The 17,878-nt window shown below is 34.6% G+C and overlaps 1 long non-coding RNA gene across 1 annotated transcript; it reads left to right on the top strand.

The window, feature by feature from the left end:
• The first annotated feature begins 13,792 nt into the window (after positions 1-13,792).
• Positions 13,793-16,719, top strand: LOC132049844 (uncharacterized). The gene is made up of 2 exons (XR_009413159.1): positions 13,793-14,541; positions 16,423-16,719. It is a non-coding gene; the product is annotated as an uncharacterized LOC132049844 (long non-coding RNA).
• Positions 16,720-17,878: the final 1,159 nt, after the last annotated feature.

Below are 17,878 nucleotides of genomic sequence, written 5' to 3'. Positions count from 1 at the left end.
AAAGTGAAAAATTTCTAATTTTTTCAACAAAAAAACCTAGTGAAATCGTACAATGCGCGTTAATGAAAAATTCTCCGCCGCTTAAGATAAAAAAAGTTTTGCGAAAGGGTCCCTAATTAATCAACAACAATATGAAAAACATATAACTAGAAAAAAAAAAAAGTAATAGCTACCATAGATAAATAAAACAATCGAAATATAAGAAACAACATATAATAGCAGGAATCAAAGGACAATAAACTATAGATCAAAACTCGGACTACTTAGATACCAGATAAATTGGATTAGATAAAAAGCTTTTTTGCGAAACTACACCATATCCTGTCTACTTAATTTTAATCAAAATTATGAAAATAAAAAATACATAACGGGACTCACATTTAAAAGGACATATTATATGATTTATGTTATTTTTTATCTATTTCAAGAGTTTAGTGTAATTTTTTGAGGCGTAATTTCTGTTATTTTTCTATCTCGTGGACTGATGTAGTTTTTTATGTCAGATGTTTCTGAAATTTTGGCGGAAATTTATGATATTTCTGATTAAATAATTTTTTCCGTGGAGCCGAGAAGTAGAGATCGCTTCCCTGCGATCTGATTGGGGGGAAATAAGTAAAAAGCAATAATAAAGCGTACAGATCTGATGGTCACTAAACTATTTTGGTAGCTTTTAGATATGGCAGTATAGTCCCCAACTTTATGCAATAGGAAAACAGATTTACTATTATTGATTATTTGGAGAAAATAACAAAATATAAGTTCAAAATAGTCCCTTAAGTATCAACTAAGTATTTTTGGTCATTTATATTTGTCAAAAGTGAGACATTTTGGTCTTTATTTGATATAACTCTAATAAATATCATTATTTGGAGAAAATAACAAAAAATGACAGATTTCATTATTTGGAGAAAATGACACAGATGGTCTCTTAACTTTGATAGTTTGTCCAAAATAGTCAATTAAGTACCAATTAAGCAATTTTTAGTCTTTTAAATTTGGTAAAAATAAAAAAAAATTGCCAAAAATATACTGCTATATTATATAGTATTTTATTGCAGTATACTTCAACAATATACACCTATGTAACAGTATACCGAGCATAAAATTCTTCAGTAGTTTACTTAAACGATGACAAAGCATAAAGATCTGATGGTCACAAATTATTTTGCTAGCTTTTGGGTATATGTCAATATAGTCCCCAACTTTATGCGATAGGAAAAAACTGATTTACTCCGATTTCATTATTTGGAAAAAATAAAAAATACATCTTTGAAGTAGGACTAGTCACAACTTATTTTTGGTCATTTATATTTGTCAAAAGTGAGACATTTTGGTCTTTATTTGATATGATTTAATTGTTAAATTTTTATTAAAACAGAAAACATTTAACGGGAACTCATAATAAATTTTGTAGTTTATGTTGTTTTTGGTCTATTTCAAGAGTCTGGTGCAACTTTTTGAGGTGCAATTTCTGTTATTTTAGACTATCTTTTGTGTCTAATGTGGTTCTATTTATGTTGAGGTTCTTAAAATTTTGACCGAAATTTTTGGTGTTTCTGGTAAAATTTCTTTTCACAATTCCGATCAAATTTAGTAAGAGTTTTTATGTCAGATGTTTCTTTTGGAAATTTTTTTTTTTTTTTTTGGCGGAAATTTATGATATTTCTGATTAAATAATTTTTTCCGTGGAGCATCGAGAAGTAGATGTCTAGTAAACACATCCCGCAAGTTCCCTGCGATCTGATTGGGGGGAAATAAGTAAAAAGCAATAATAAAGCGTACAGATCTGATGGTCACTAAACTATTTTGGTAGCTTTTAGATATGGCAGTATAGTCCCCAACTTTATGCAATAGGAAAACAGATTTACTATTATTGATTATTTGGAGAAAATAACAAAAATGATAAGTTCAAAATAGTCCCTTAAGTATTAACTAAGTATTTTTGGTCATTTACGTTTGTCAAAAGTGAGAATATTTGTCTTTATTTGATATAACTCTAATAAATATCATTATTTGGAGAAAATAACAAAAATGACAGATTTCATTATTTGGAGAAAATGACACAGATGGTCTCTTAACTTTGATAGTTTGTCCAAAATAGTCAATTAAGTACCAATTAAGCAATTTTTAGTCTTTTAAATTTGGTAAAAAATAAAAAAAATTGCCAAAAAATATCTTGATAGTAGGGCCTCTATATATTTGGTCATATAGTATTTTATTGCATTTTATTGCGATGATACTTCAACATTTTTCATATACACCTATGTTGTAAATGCTTTTTTCGATTACATGCCATTTCTTTAGTTGTCGAAGTCATAAATATTCTTCGTTTGTTGAATTTACTTAAACGATGACAAAGCATAAAGATCTCCACACCACCCGTATTTTGGTCACATTGTATTTTCTTCTACCAGCTTTTTTGGGTATTTTATGTCAATATAGCACGATCCCCAACTTTAAGGCGAGTGATCGATAGGAAAAAATCCAAAGGAGAGTTTACTAAGGCTCTATCAATCTTACTATAAACATGAGTGTTGTCCGTGTGTATCTTCATTATTTGGAAAAAATAACATAAATAATCCCCCATCATGAGCCAAGGTTTTGTTATTGTACTGTCCTGGCTCCTTAGCTCATTCCACATGACCATCCTATAGTAACCCATATATTACAAAAAAAAAAAATTTAACATAGTCCTTTTACTTTTGTTACTACCAAGTATCAAAGCCTTCTTCTAGAAGTATTTTTGGTCATTTATATTTGTCAAATTACCGCAGACATTAACTTTATTTACCTTTATAAACTCCTTCAACTCCTTTTGCTTGTAGACTTTGTTTATTCCCCTCACATTCCAAGTGATGATCTTTAATTATTATAGTCCTCATCGCCTTAATCAAAACTATTAAAATAGTCAATGCGTGAAACCCATTTTCAGTGGATAACCCCTTCCCATCTCTTCTTGTTTTGGAACTCATAATAAATTTTATAGTTTATTCTTGAATTTGGTCTAGTATTTCAAGGTCGCGTTATCGCTATTTTGCTCTAGGATTGGCTTTTTGAGGTCGTGGCTTACCATAAGCAATCATTTGATCGAACATCTCTCCCTTAGGGGTTTTTACTGGTATTGTCTTAGGAAGTGGCTTTGTTATATCCATTTCTATTAGGACTCTAGCATACGAGATCCTAGTGATATGGGTTGAGGTTCTTAAAATTAATCTTACTCAAAGCCTTCATCCCCCAAATTTTTTGGGAATTTCACCCAAATTGTTTTTCAACACCCTTCCTTAAAAATGTTGTCTTTTATAATTCGTTTGTTATTAAATTTAGCAATAACGAATGTTTGGAATCGAATGATGAAATAATTGTCATTGTGGTAATACATGACTATATACCAAGACTTATCTTTGGAAAACTTAATTAGGTTAAAGGAACAAATCTACTTAGTTAGTACTTTAAAGGGTTATTCTAAACCTAGTACTAAAGATAATGGACCATTTTTATCATTTTCTTCATTATTTGCAATAAAAAAAATGCTACTCCGATTTCATTATCTGCAAATACTTAAGTTAACCATTATTTGTAATTATTGAAGTTCAATATTTGAAATATTGGTGAAGGTTTTCATTCACAAAATTTCAAGATCTTTTGTTTTTCAAGTAAATTTATATCCAGACATATTTTTAACTTTTGAATATCTTATTTCAACTTCAATTCTATTTTTTTTTTCAATTTCATCCAAAATATTGTTCGAACACCTTATTAATGTTGAAAATATCAATCCGTTCAAATCCAAATTATATATTATATTAATAAATTTATTAGCGCTTTACATGATTCATTAGTAAGTTTTTAGAAATATTAAAAATTTAGTTGAGGCAGAAGAGATAAATTTTTCATGTGTATGCATGCATATAAAATTTAATTCAGTAAATTAATAAAATTGAAAATACATATATTCACAATTGAGAAAAGTTGAACAACACTGATAAGTAGATATACTAACACGAAAATTGAACATAGACACAATTTCAAGGTTTCAAATACTTATCTTTTTGATTTTATTATTTAGAAATTGAGATTAAGATATTCAAGATATTTGTGGAATTAAATATTCGAGGCATTTAATTTGTGGTTACGTAATTTGAAAGGCACTCGTAATTAATTTTAAAATGACTATCATATTAAAAATAAAAAAAAAACACATTAAAGTGTCCCCTACAAATTAAACAGTGTTTTTAATTCTACTTCTACACTATCAAAACTTGAAATAGGCAAATTGATACATTGAGATTATTGTCATGGATCAAGAAATGAAGTTTGAAGTCTAATATTGAGAAGAGGATTGATGAAATAAGAAAATAATATATATATATATATATATATATATATATATATATATATATATATATATATATATGTGATAGTGCTACTAGCTTGAAGCTAAAAATTAAAATGAAAGAAAAAACCCTACAGCTTCACTCTCTAGGCGATTGGCGACCTAGTGAGAGAAAACTCCATTTAGGTCATTCATGGCCTCCACGGCCAAGGAGCAGCCTTCTCCTGAGGTTGCTCAGCCCCCACAAACCATCGCACCACCTCCACACACACAAACAACACCCACACAACCATTAGATTACTCAAAAATATTGAAACCTTCGACTTTGAATGTTAATGAGGCTGGACAGTCATCTTCTTCGACTACATTGTCCATTCCTATGAAGAATATTGTGTACGTGCATGGTGAGCCTACACTACAATATACCATGGAGGAGATAGAGTGTATGATTCTTGAGGAGAATCTTCAATACACAGTTATAGGCAAGTTCACTTATGGTTTGCCTGAGTTACAATTCTTACGTGATAATTTAGCAAAACAATGCGAGTTGAAGGCAGAAGTAACAATTGGATTCTTGTGCAATAGACATATTTTGATTAGGTGTATGTTATTTGAAGACTATGTGAATCTCTTGTCTAAGCCAAGTTTTTGGATTAAAGAATCGCAGTGGTGTTATCCCATGCGCAAGTTGAAGTGGGATCCTTGGTTTAATCCCGAGGAAGAGACATCTATTGCTATTGCATGGATTTCGTTTCCAACTTTAGCACCTAACTACTATGGCAAATCACAGATGTTTTCAATGGCCTCAGTTGTAGGTAAGCCATTAACTTTGGATATGGCTACAAAGAATAAAACCAGGCCAAGTTGTGCACGAGTGAAGGTTGAAGTTGATCTGTTGGCTACACATCCTAAGAGGGTGTAGATACAGGCTATAGATAGGAAAGGTGGTGTTATTAAGTCTAAGTGGGTGAAAATACACTATGACTTTATGCCCAAATATTGTAAGAATTGCATGTTGCAATGTTATGATGAGAAAGGGTGTTGGAAGATCCATCCAGAGCTTTTACCAGAAAAAAGAAGTGAAGAAGAGGTAGAGGATAATAATGAAGATAAGGGGAGGCAGGTTGCAGATCCCAACAAGGCTAAAGAATCAGAAATAGGCAAAAACAAAGGTAAACAGGCAAACCCTAGCCATGCAAACCATGCAAAGAATAGGAATCATAGACATGTGATAAAGGTTTTAGAAAGTGGTAAGGTTGTTGGTGATGTGCAAGATTTATACAAATGGAAGACTCAAAAAGGAAAGAAGCGGGTAGAAGTAGAAGACAATGCTCATAAGCAAGTTGCTTTGCAATTAACTAAGGAGACTAGTTGTTCAAGTAAGCAGGTGGCAGAAGTGAAATCTGGTGTTGTCCAAACAACTAATAATTTTGCAACACTAGTTAATGAAGAAGGGGTACAGAACGAGGTTGGTATAGCATTGAATTAGCATGGTGGAGAACAATAAGTGGTGGATATTGCAGCTGAATCTGTTCAGAAATTATTGGTGGTGGCACCTGTTGTTCAAGAAGTTGCAGTTGGTATTTAAGATGAGAATGCTGCTGTGTTTACTACTGGAAGGAAGAAATATTCTCTTTCTAAGACTAAACAATGGGTGGAAGCAACTTTCAAACCCATGGTGGAAGTGGTTACTACAAACCAGGCTTACTATGATGTTCCTCCAATCGCTGATGATAATGTTATAAATAGTGGAGGGAAGCTGTGGAGTGAACAAGTTGAGGAAGATGGGAAGGAAGGTGAATTTGTTGGAGGCAAAGAAGCTGATCCAATGCAGTCTATTAACTCCATCTCATCTTCACAGGAGATTAATAAGATGTTTGAGAAAGTGGATGATGATGAAGTGGTGGATAAGAAGGAAAAAGAGACTCATATTAGGTAGCAAGGTGATCAGATGAAGAATGAGAATCATGGGCAACAATATGATGCTCATCCTTCACCAAAACATACTTAAGCTCAGGTACAGAAATATGGTACTAAGGTGCAGGAAACTGCAAAGGTTCAAATGACTGATAACATGCAGGAGTATCAAGAGGATAATGATGAATCTCAAAGTGTAGTAGCTGGTGTGATTCAGGCAAATGAAACTCCTAAGCCAATGCAAAATAAACTACAACAATCTCAGAGTAAGGATGTAATACATGAGGCTAGGAGCAGTGCAAAGAGAAATAAGCAAAGTGGAAAAGAGAATGTTGATACTTATAGTGCACAACAACAACAAAGGAGCAAAGGGAATGGAAAACAGCAGAATCAAATCACTCAGGCTTGTTCTGTAAATATGCCAACTTCTAATGCTGATCCTAAGATTCAGATGCAACAAGAATCAAATTCTAAAGTGAAGAAGCAGAATCAACTAGCCAAGGTAGACAAAGGGAATTTGCAAATAGCAGTTGGTGGTGGGGAGGAAGCAAAGATAGATATGGATGAGGAATCAACTGCTCAGAATTTCTTGAATGCTGCAAGAGAAGGAGATTTGTCTCCTAAACAGGTTGATAAAGCTTTGGGAAGAACCAAGAGGAAAACAAGCAAGGATAATAATGTACCTCAATTCACCGAGGTGCATACAAGGAGAACTGAATCTAAATCCCAACATTAGTGATGATGAATGCTCTAATTTGGAATATAAGATCAGTTAAACAAATAAAGATTTTAGGAGACTTCTCACAATGCATGATAAATATAGATTCTTTCTTATAGGCTTGATGGAACCTTTCAAACAAGCTTATAACTTGGAAAGCTACAAAAGGAGATTAGGCCTAGAGACTGCATTGAGTAATGTGTCATGCAAAATTTGGGCCTTTATTTCTGAAGAATATGAAGTCAATGTCTTGATTGATAGCGTTCAACAACTTACTTTGAAACTATCCAACTGGGATATTAGCATGGAGATGGTGGTGACTTTGGTGTATGCTAAATGTGACAGGGTTGAAAGAATAGAATTATGGTATTCCTTGTACAATTTAGCTTTAGACATGAATATACCTTGGCTTGTTGGAGGTGACTTCAATGTCATAGTTGATGAAGAATAAAAGTATAGTGGCCTGCCAGTTTCAATGAATAAAGTAGAGGACTTTAGACACTGCATTCAGACCTGCAACCTTACAGACTTGGGTTACAACGGAAGCATTTTTACTTGGTGGAATGGAAGAGGGATTGATGATTGTATCTTTAAGAGATTGGATAGGTGCTTGGGTAATTTTGAATTTCAGCAGCTATTTCCAGGATTGGAAATGAGTCACTTGACCAAACTTGGCTCAGACTATGCTTTTTTGTTACTTGAGTCCAAGCAGGAAGTTCAGCAAGTTAAGAAATCCTTTAAATTTCTTAACTTTTGGACTAAGCATGAGACATTTATAGATGTTGTCAAGGACAACTGGGAGACTGATGTGGTGGCTAATTCCTTCATGACATTCACTGTCAAATTGAAAAAAATGAAGAAAGAGTTGTCTCAATGGAGCAAAGCAACATATGGAGATATTTTTCAGTAGATTACTAATCTAGAGGGGTTTTTTAAAGTTCATGAATAATTATTTGAAGCTAATCCTTCTTATGCTAATAGGGAGAAGCTACAAAAAGTTCAGGCTGAGATGACTAAATTTCTACATTTGGAGGAAGAGTATTGGAAGCAAAAGGATGGCATGTCCTGGTTCCAAGATGGTGACAAGAACTCAAAGTTCTTTCATGCACATGTTAAGGGTAGGAGGAAGTTTTTGTAGTTGAGGAGAATTCAGAATTCACATGGTCAATGGCTTGAAAATGAGGAGGAAATTGCAGAAGAAGCTGTAAGATTCTATCAGGATCAGTTCCATGAAACTGTGGTGCCTACACAGTATGATATATTGCATCATGTTCCTTTAATGATCACAAGAGAGAAAAATGAAGAACTGGTAGCTCACCTACTAAAGAAGAAGTGAAACATGCAGTCTTTGGCCTGAATAGTTCAAGTGCAGGAGGACCTGATGGTTTCACAGGTCTGTTCTTTCAAACCTGTTGGGATATAGTTGGAGATGACTTATTCAATATGGTTAGGGACTTTTTCAGAGGTTAAGAGTTGCCTAGATATATTACTCACACAAACCTTATTTTGTTGCCAAAGAAGTCAGCTGTTGAAAATTTCAATAACATGAGACCAATTTCATTAAGCAATTTTGTGAACAAAGTGTTCTCAAGAGTTGTTCATGAGAGGATGGTGTTATTGTTACCTAGTTTGATTTCTCATAATCAAGCAGGCTTTGTGAGGGGCAGGAGCATAGTGGAAAATATATTGCTTACACAGGAAATTATTACTGATATTAGGCTCAAAACTGATAAAGGCAAGAAGAATGGCATTATTATTGTTCCTAATGTAGTGATGAAACTTGACATGACAAAGGCATATGATAGACTGTCTTGGATTTTCCTCACAAATGTCTTAAGAAAAATGGGATTTTGTGAGAGATTCATCAGTTTTATCTATGAAATTATTGGGAACAACTGGTACTCAATTCTTATAAATGGCCAACCATATGGCTTCTTTCACTCTACCAGAGGTGTTAAACAAGGTGATCCATTATCACCTACCTTGTTCATTATTGCTGCAGAAGTTTTGCCAAGGGTTTTGAATTCATTGCATGATAATCTCTGGTTTACTGGTTTTGGTTTGCCAAAGTGGAGTCCAAGAATCAATCATTTATCCTATGCAGATGACACTATTATTTTCTCATCATCCTGGGAGATATCTTTGGGCTTGAATATGAATATTTTGTCTGATTATGAGAAAGCATCAGGGCAACTGATCAACAAGGCCAAAAGTTCAGTCTACTTGCATGATAGAGAGGATGAGGAGGAGTTCCAAAAAGTAGAAAGGGTTACTGGTATTGCAAGGAAAGCTTTTCCATTGATGTATCTAGGTTTCTCCATATACTATAGTAAAAGTAAAATGGCATTCTATATGTTGTCTAAAGTTAGAAACAGGCTGCAAAGTTGGAAAAATAAATTTTTGTCCTTTAGTGGTAGAGCAATTTTGATCAAACATGTACTGCAGTCCATGCCTATGCGTTTGTTGTCAGCTATCAATCCACCATCATTTGTCATTAAAAAACTTCATAGGATCTTTGCTCAGTTCTATTGGAGCAACAATATAGGGGAACACAACAGCCATTGGGCTAAATGGAAACATGTTTGTTTGCCTGTGGAAGAGGATGGTCTTGGTTTTAGATCTTTAGAAGACATGTCTATGGGCTCATCTTTGTTTTGGTTTGATAATTGGACTAGTCTTGGTCATTTATATTTCTTAGTTCCATCTGATTTCTATTGCAATGAAGAGATTAATAATGTCTCAAATGTTGTGACTGAAGGAAGATGGCATGTTCCAGCCATAAGAAACAACTTGCCTGAAGAGTATGCAGATTATATTTTCAATTATCTTCAGCCTTCTGCCAGACCTGATGAACTTGACAAGCCAATATGGAAGCTGGAAACAAATGGAGAATTTTCAGTGAAATCTACATGAGAATACATAAGAAGTAAAGCTGAGAAAAGAGAGGTTTATAAGAAGATGTGGGTGAAAGGTTTGCCCTTCAAAATTGCATTCTTGATGTGGAGAGTTTGGCATTTCAAAGTTCCTTTGGATGATATAATTAGGAGCTGGGGCTATGATATGCCATTTATGTTCTTGTGTTGTGCTCAGCCAAGAGAAGAAATTGTTCCTCACATTTTTAAAGATGTGAGGCTCGCACAAAGGACACAGGTCATACTTCCGTGGTGTTTGCGGGTCAATGTTGAAAGATTACACTTGCATCAAGTCATAAAAAAGTGGTGGACTGTTGATGTGCTACCTAGAATCAAGCCTATTTTCTATGTTGTGCCTTCTATCATTTTGTGGCAATTGTGGAAGAAAAGGAATGGAGATAAGCATGGAAACAAGGTAACTACTAGTAGAGTAATCTATCAAGTTTCTAGCATTATTCAACAACTAGTGAGATCGAGGAAGCCTGGGATCAAGACAGTTCCACATAGATGGTCTAAAACACTTAGTGGTCGTTTGGTAGGTAGCCAAAATTATATAATACCGAGACTAATTTATCCCATATCTTGGGACTATTTTATCCCATCTAGGAGATGGGATAAAATAATCCCAGGATAAGTGGGATAAGAAGGGATATCCCAGCTTATACCATGGGATGCATTTTATACTTTGTTTGGTACAAAGTATAAATTTATCCTGGGATAAATTTATACCTTCTATCAAACATGGTACAAAAAACTAATGCTGGGATATCCAAGCTTATACCATGCACCAAACGACCCCTTAGAATCTTAGAGCAGTTTGTTCCAAGATTGCAAGTTACTAAGGTCATGTGGAATTTAGCTGAGGAGGGCACTTTGAAATGCAACACTGATGGTGCTACTAAGGGGTAATCCTGGTAGAAGCTCATTTGCTTTTTGTGTGAGAAATTATGAAGGTAACCTGGTGTTTGCTCATGCAAAGGAAATTGAAAAAACAACTAATACAAAGTCTGAGGCCTTGGCATTACTTGAAGCTGCTAAATATTGTTTGTCTCAGCATGTTTATTCATTCATACTTAAACGATTCCTCACGATGAAAACATATTGGATAGATAGTGGAAACCACCTTGGAACATTGCTTTTGAAGTAGAGGAGATTATTGATATCATTGACAATGCAGATGTCCAGGTCTTGCATAGTATGAGGGAAGGAAACCAATTGGCTATTTTTTCTCTTGATCATGGAGTGGTGACAGCCAATTCATTTGCAGACTTGGATTCAAAGGGAAAGAAAATCCTGAATAGTGACAAGCTCCTATGTCCATATTTAAGGATAAGAACAAAGAAGAGATATTGATGAAGAGACCTGGTGGTTTGGTGTGGGGAAATATTTATCATTAGACTCAAGTTCATCTGAAGGAGAGTATAATGGTAATTTCTCATACTAACCTATTTTTCTGGTTTGCAGATTACGTTGTGACAAATGTAAATCCTGCCATATGGAGAAATAGAATTGCCAGGAAATCATGTTCAAGAAACACTGCTTGTATCATTGATCCTGTCTTAAGAAATGATAATATGCATGCAGGGGTCAAAGCTTATAATTACTACTGTCTCATTGATCCTATGTGCACAGGACATGATGTTGAGAACGATCTGGTGCACTCGTTTGCGCATTACTTATGCTTGTTATGAATGATCCCATCCATATAGAATGATTTGATACAAGTCTGGATATGCTCATTCTCATTCATGGTTCCAAGTGATATGGATGGGACAGATTTACTAAGGAAGTTGACTAGGTGGTTTCTCATTGATCTATGTTTGAGTGGAAATGATGTGAGATTGGAGTTGATAGATTTGGTGGTAGCTGCAGAGGATGAAGGTGGGATCAAGACCTACTCATTGACATTCTATTAGTGTGTGGTATTGGCACTAGGTGCCCAGTCTGCTGATAGTTTGACAATAAGTATGAGGAAGGTGGTGTGGATTGAACTTTCTGGTAGAAGATGGTTCATTTGGATAGTAGTGGCTATTCTAAAGATGATTGTTGTTAGTGCTTGTTTGGAGGATTCCTACCATCATGTTCAAATCCTATGGGAGGAGAACATGATGATCTATTACACTAACATCATCTACCTTTTTTGCAGGCACCTATTATGCATGGACTTGACAAAACACCAGGAAAATAGGAATTTTACTAAGGAATGGACCACTAATCCTACACAGTTTGGATATGAGGTGGTACAAGCCTGGGTTGAATCCATTTTATGCAGGTTTATTCAAATACCTTGCACTATGGATCCTAGTGACATGGTCTCACAGGAAGATTATGCAAACATCAGTCTCTTACTTTTTTACGAGTATAATTTGGCCTTTTGATTCTACTCTTTGAAGTAGTGATCTGGTACAAATTGTAACCAAAGTTGATCATATACTTTGGCCTATTGATCCTATTCATATAGGAAATGATATGGGATTCTCAGAACTTGGATGGAGTTGTCACAAAAGCAGGAAATCATGATATTTTGCTAAGAAATGCAATATTGATCCTATTCAATTTGCAAATAAAGTATTGCAAATTTGGCTCAAATCCATACACTGTAAAGTTATTCAAATACTTTGCTCCATGGATCTTTGTCACAAAGGAGATGATATGGTTTCTAAACACTGGTACACAACCATCAAAATTTCTAGGCTTCTGAGTATAAGTAGGATTTGTGATTCTTCTTTGGAGGACAAGGAACAGGTTCAACTTAAAATCAAAGTTGATCACATACTTTGGCCTATTGATCCTATTCACCTAGGAGATGATTTGGGAGGCTCAGGGCTTGGATCGAAAGGTGAAATCTACAACATGGACCTTGGATTTACTACAGCAAAATACAAAATTCTCAGGAGATGTACATGAATGGAACTCCAGGACTGGCGTTTCTACAGGAACCAGTGCAGATTTCAGGACTTGCTTTGTGGCACTGATCATAGTTATATGGGAAAGGATATGCTACAATATTGCAGGTTCACACACACTGCAGAAGGGCTATTAGGATGGAAGACCATATGATCAAACATGATCTGCATATTGTCTAATTCTCAAGTAGTGGTATTAGCACTATGTGCTCATTCTACTGAGGAAAGGATAATATACAGAAAGTGTTTTGACTTGTGGATTGGTAATGTAAGATGGTCGGGGAAGCAGATACAAAGGTGCACCAAGGGACCAGACTTGGGACACCATTTGCAAGTACATGGTACTAGTTTGACAGTTGAGAAGAATCATACAATGTGCAGTCATCAGATATGCCGCAGTATAATTCTTGTATACTGTGGTGTATCTTCTGTACACTGCACTTTTATTCTTGCAAAGTTGGTACTTAAGATGGATATAAGTAATATATATGAAGATCTCTTGGGTATATATGATATAGTTCTCAAAGTTGAAGCTGGTGCTGGTTGCAGATTTCAGTGCTACAGTATTGTATATTGTGGTATATTCTCTGTATACTGCACAGTAATTCAACCAAATTGGATACTCAGGGATAATACAGGTTACGCGTACACATACAAGCTATATTTCAAGCATTCAGAGGCTGATATACTCTGCTATACCACTGCTATACATGATGTTGACACCCGATTTTGACCCTCCTTCTTTAATTTATTTCTTTGAGCTTCTAAATTATTAATTAATAAACCATATTATTATTTTAGAAATTATTTGTCACTATTAAAATTATTATTACTATTATTTATTAGTATTATGTTATCACTATTATTATTATAATTAACTACTCACTATTTTGTAACATAAAAGAATTATTTTGATCCATTTAGAAGCTCAAAGAAAGACTTAAAGAGGGATTGGGTCGTCCAAACTTCAGCCAGTTGAAATCTAATTTACAACCTAATAAATTTCTTCCTAGTCCATTAATACATTAAGTAGAACCTATCTTAGCCGTTGGATTACATCTAATGGATGAGATTCAATCTTCATTTTAAAACCTAATCAGATAACTATCCCTTCAAAACAACCGTTTCTTACCACATCCATTATCAGAAAAATTCCAAAGAGTTTCAACACAAAAACAGAAGAGGTTTCACCATTTCGGGCATGACCTTCTCATGCTAATAATGCTCTTTTTTATTCAAGCTTAAATTCTGATTGGCGAGTTTAAACTCGATTTTCTTTATAATTTTTTCTTTCGCCATTTTAGTGTAAGAGCTTTAATTGATTTTGTCTTCTTCCATCTTTTTTCTGATCTTGTTACTGGTGAGTCCTTACAAAACTCTCAAACGTTCGGATTTTGAACTGAGATTTGACCAAGATTTGGATCAAATCCCGCCCAATACTTTGAATCCTAGCAAACCCTAATTTGTATCTACAAATACTAGCATTTGGAGTCCATTTGGACTAGGTTTTTCAGCCGTCCCAACCTTTGAGCCGCCGCCTCTCCCCCTCCAAACCTCCAAAATACTCTGTTCGATACTATGTATCTTTTAAAATACTACCTTTAAAAAAATCACATTTTTCCTTCTGATATCTCTGTTGGTTTTTAACCGCGGAGGAGAGTTACTTAGCTTTTAATTGTGTCATGTTGTTTGTGAGGAAGGCCAGAGTACGTAGGATCTAAAAGACCCCTGCCCCATTCGCTGCACCCATAAAAGGTCGTCCTCTTTTCTTTTTGATCTTGTTACTTGTTAAGTTATAGTTGGAATGTATGTCTTAACTTGTATTATTACTGCCTGTGTCCTACGAAATTATGCATTTCTTTAATACTAGAAAAACAGGTTTCCGTACTTTCATTTAGATAAAAGTTGAGTATGTCCTGTTCTTTCTTAAATGCCACGCATGACCCTGTTTTAGTAAATAAATGACTCCATGACTGATATTATTCTAATCTAAAAATCACGTTTTCGAGATCTTAAAAATATGTTATGTGCACACAGCATAATACATGTTTGCTGGTAAGAAAATGATGGTTGTTGGTTTGGCCTTACTTCTTGTGTTGAGAAAGAATGATTACGATTTCATGTGCAGCTCATCATTGTCTGGTTTTGATTTTCAGTAATGATTTCATGCTTAGGAATATTTAGATATTATATATAGGCTGCTGTTACTGTTTGTATTATTGTGTATGTAGAAAAACGATGCTTGCCCATTATTTAGATATATCTTACCTATGAGTTTAACTTAATACAAATATGAACAAGAAGGACTACTGTTAGAACAACATGTGGACTTGTTTTTTTTGTAAAATTTGATTTGGGCTTTTCTGTTTCTTTATACACTAGACTTTAATATAGTAGAAACTATCCACAATGGTTGTTGCCTAAGGAATCCTACTTCATGACGCGTCTTTTACAGGCTCTGCCATATTTTGATTCCAAGTTTAACTGCAATCTCTTACTAGTTTAATCAGTGCATAAAATGTTGCATATGTGTTTTTTCCGTAATTGTTAAATCTGGGCTGTGATTTTGCCACTGCTATGTGTATTTCATTCCGCTATAATGTTAACATTTTTTACCCAGCTAATTCTTTATTTCCCTTTCTTTTACATGTACACTTTGGAGCAAATGGAGTCTTTATTCGGGACTTTCTCAAAACATAGTCTCGAAATGAGACTCGGCATAATTACTATACCCGAGCATGGAGTCAACAAATTTCACATTTCTTGAACCATATCGGACAAGCGAAGCTCGCTTGGGGCGATCTTTCTTTTATTGTGGCATTCATTCTGCTTGGTTCCTTTTGAATTTTTCATGCTTTATGTGATTTGTTTTAGGACCTATGTTTAACACAAGATCTGATGAAGTTCTTTACTGGTTTCAGGATTCTTATTCTAGGCTAATAATATAACCATTTGTTTTGCCACGAAAGGACATAGTTAGCTAACCTAGAAATCTTTTAAAATTGTTTTGCTTACTCGCCATTAGCATATCAATTCATTTTCCTAATAGTTTACTTATTTCACTTACTTTTAGGAGCGGCATGAGAAGTCAATCTTTAAATAACGCATATGAGAGTCCTTTTTACTAAATCCACCTTATTCTCTTTAGCTTGATTTTTTTTTTTTTTTTTACGAATCCAAAAGTCTTTAACCAGACAGAACTTTTGCAAAACCCACTTTTCAACCCAGAAGAATATTTACACATTTTCATTACTTAGTTATCCTGGATCATATTTTGTATAATTAAAAACCATTTGACTATGAGTTATTTTCAACACTTGGAAATATTTTAGCTGTTATTTTAATTAACCTAAGTTTGGCCGGTTAACCGTAGTTAACGGATCTTAAAGGATGCTTAACCCCTTCCCTTTAGGATAACTAAGAACTCTTACCTAGAATCACATTAGTTAAGTAGACCATTAATCAAAGTTAATTTTTAGCATTTACTTAGTTAAAATAGGTGTCCTAATTCTCCTTTAAAAATAATTAGGTGGCGACTCCTTAAGTTAAATGATTAGGAATCACCAATATGTTGTACTCTACTTTGACCCAGTTAAAATGGGGTATAACACATGGTATATGCAGTGCAACTCTCAGAAGAAGACAAAGATGGTGCAATATTATGAGATGGTGTTGCTGGGATGCATACATGGACTTCAAGATTGCATGGATAATCTGCTATATCATTAGTTATTTATTTACAAGTTTTAGATCATTTCTAGCATATTGTAGTATCAGCCTTGGATATTTATATCCTAAGTTGATCACTAGGTTTATTTCTTGCTTTTTATTAGCCAATTTGGCTACATTTGTAAAGACACTTTGCTCCTTTTGTTTTGAGAAAAATATATAAAATCAGCCCTAGGCCAAAAGCCTAGTGGACATTATTTTTTTTTTTTTTTTTTTTTAAAAAAAAGCCCTAGCTAGAACCTTTTGAATTTGAAATTTCAACTTAAAGATTTGTTGTTTGATTCAAAGTAAGTGTTACAAAATATTGTTTATAGCACCTTTGTAATCTATATATATATATATAATAATTATGACAAGTAGGTGACGTGCGCACTCTTGCAGGGCCGAAAATCTATTTATCCTTTTTTTCTTTTTTTGGATTTTTCCCCTTTTTTAAAGCTTTGTTTACGTACGACCCAACCTAGGCCACGCGACAGACCAGAAGCTAACCTACCGATCACCACAAAACATACATACATCTCATATCCATACCTGAGTGAGCCATTGTGCTAGCTAATATATCTCATAATTTGTAGGGACACAAGCTCGAAAGAACTATACACATATATACATCATCAAACTGGGCCCATGTATACAAGCCGACAAGGCTGTCAAAATGATATAACAAAATATGGACTAAGGAGGTCAAAAGACATCTAACTGTGCATATCTGTCTACGAGCCTCTACATGGAATACATAATATAATAAGGATGAGACAGGACCCCGCCATACCTATCTGTACACAAGGAACCATACCAACTGATCTGCAGCTCCGAAACAAGTGGAGTGCTCATGTACAACGCTGAGAAAACAACCTATGAGTCCGAATCGTCTCCATGTCTACCTGCGGGCACGAATGCAGCATCCACAAACAAAAGGACGTTAGTACGAATAATGTACTGAATATGTAAGGCATGAATAACAACATAATAAGAAGATATGGAAAGTAACATGAGATAAGAGAGATAACTTGTACATTTGAATGCCTCTTAAGGCTGAAGTCATGCATGCTTAGCTTTTTAAAAAAAACATTTTTATACATACATATATAAGTGTTAGTGCTGCGGAACGTGCAGCCCGATCCATATATCATATCATCCCGCGTCCAGGGGCATCCCGCGTCTGGGGTACCATTATAACCTGCCCACTGCAGTGGTGTGCACATCTACGTGCCTGCCCGACCGACTATAGCGCGGTGCGGTGTGAGAAAATACATACATATATATAAAGCATGCATGAGAGCCCAAATAAAGCTATAACTCTATCGGAGTGACGTAAGGTCGGTAAACCTCCGATTATCATTATGGAACTATCATCATGAAA

This window comes from Lycium ferocissimum, chromosome 3, assembly GCF_029784015.1.
Source record: "Lycium ferocissimum isolate CSIRO_LF1 chromosome 3, AGI_CSIRO_Lferr_CH_V1, whole genome shotgun sequence".
Taxonomy (NCBI): domain Eukaryota; kingdom Viridiplantae; phylum Streptophyta; class Magnoliopsida; order Solanales; family Solanaceae; genus Lycium; species Lycium ferocissimum.
The sequence above is the reverse complement of the archived record's forward strand: the minus strand, read 5'-3'. Positions and strand labels throughout refer to the sequence as shown.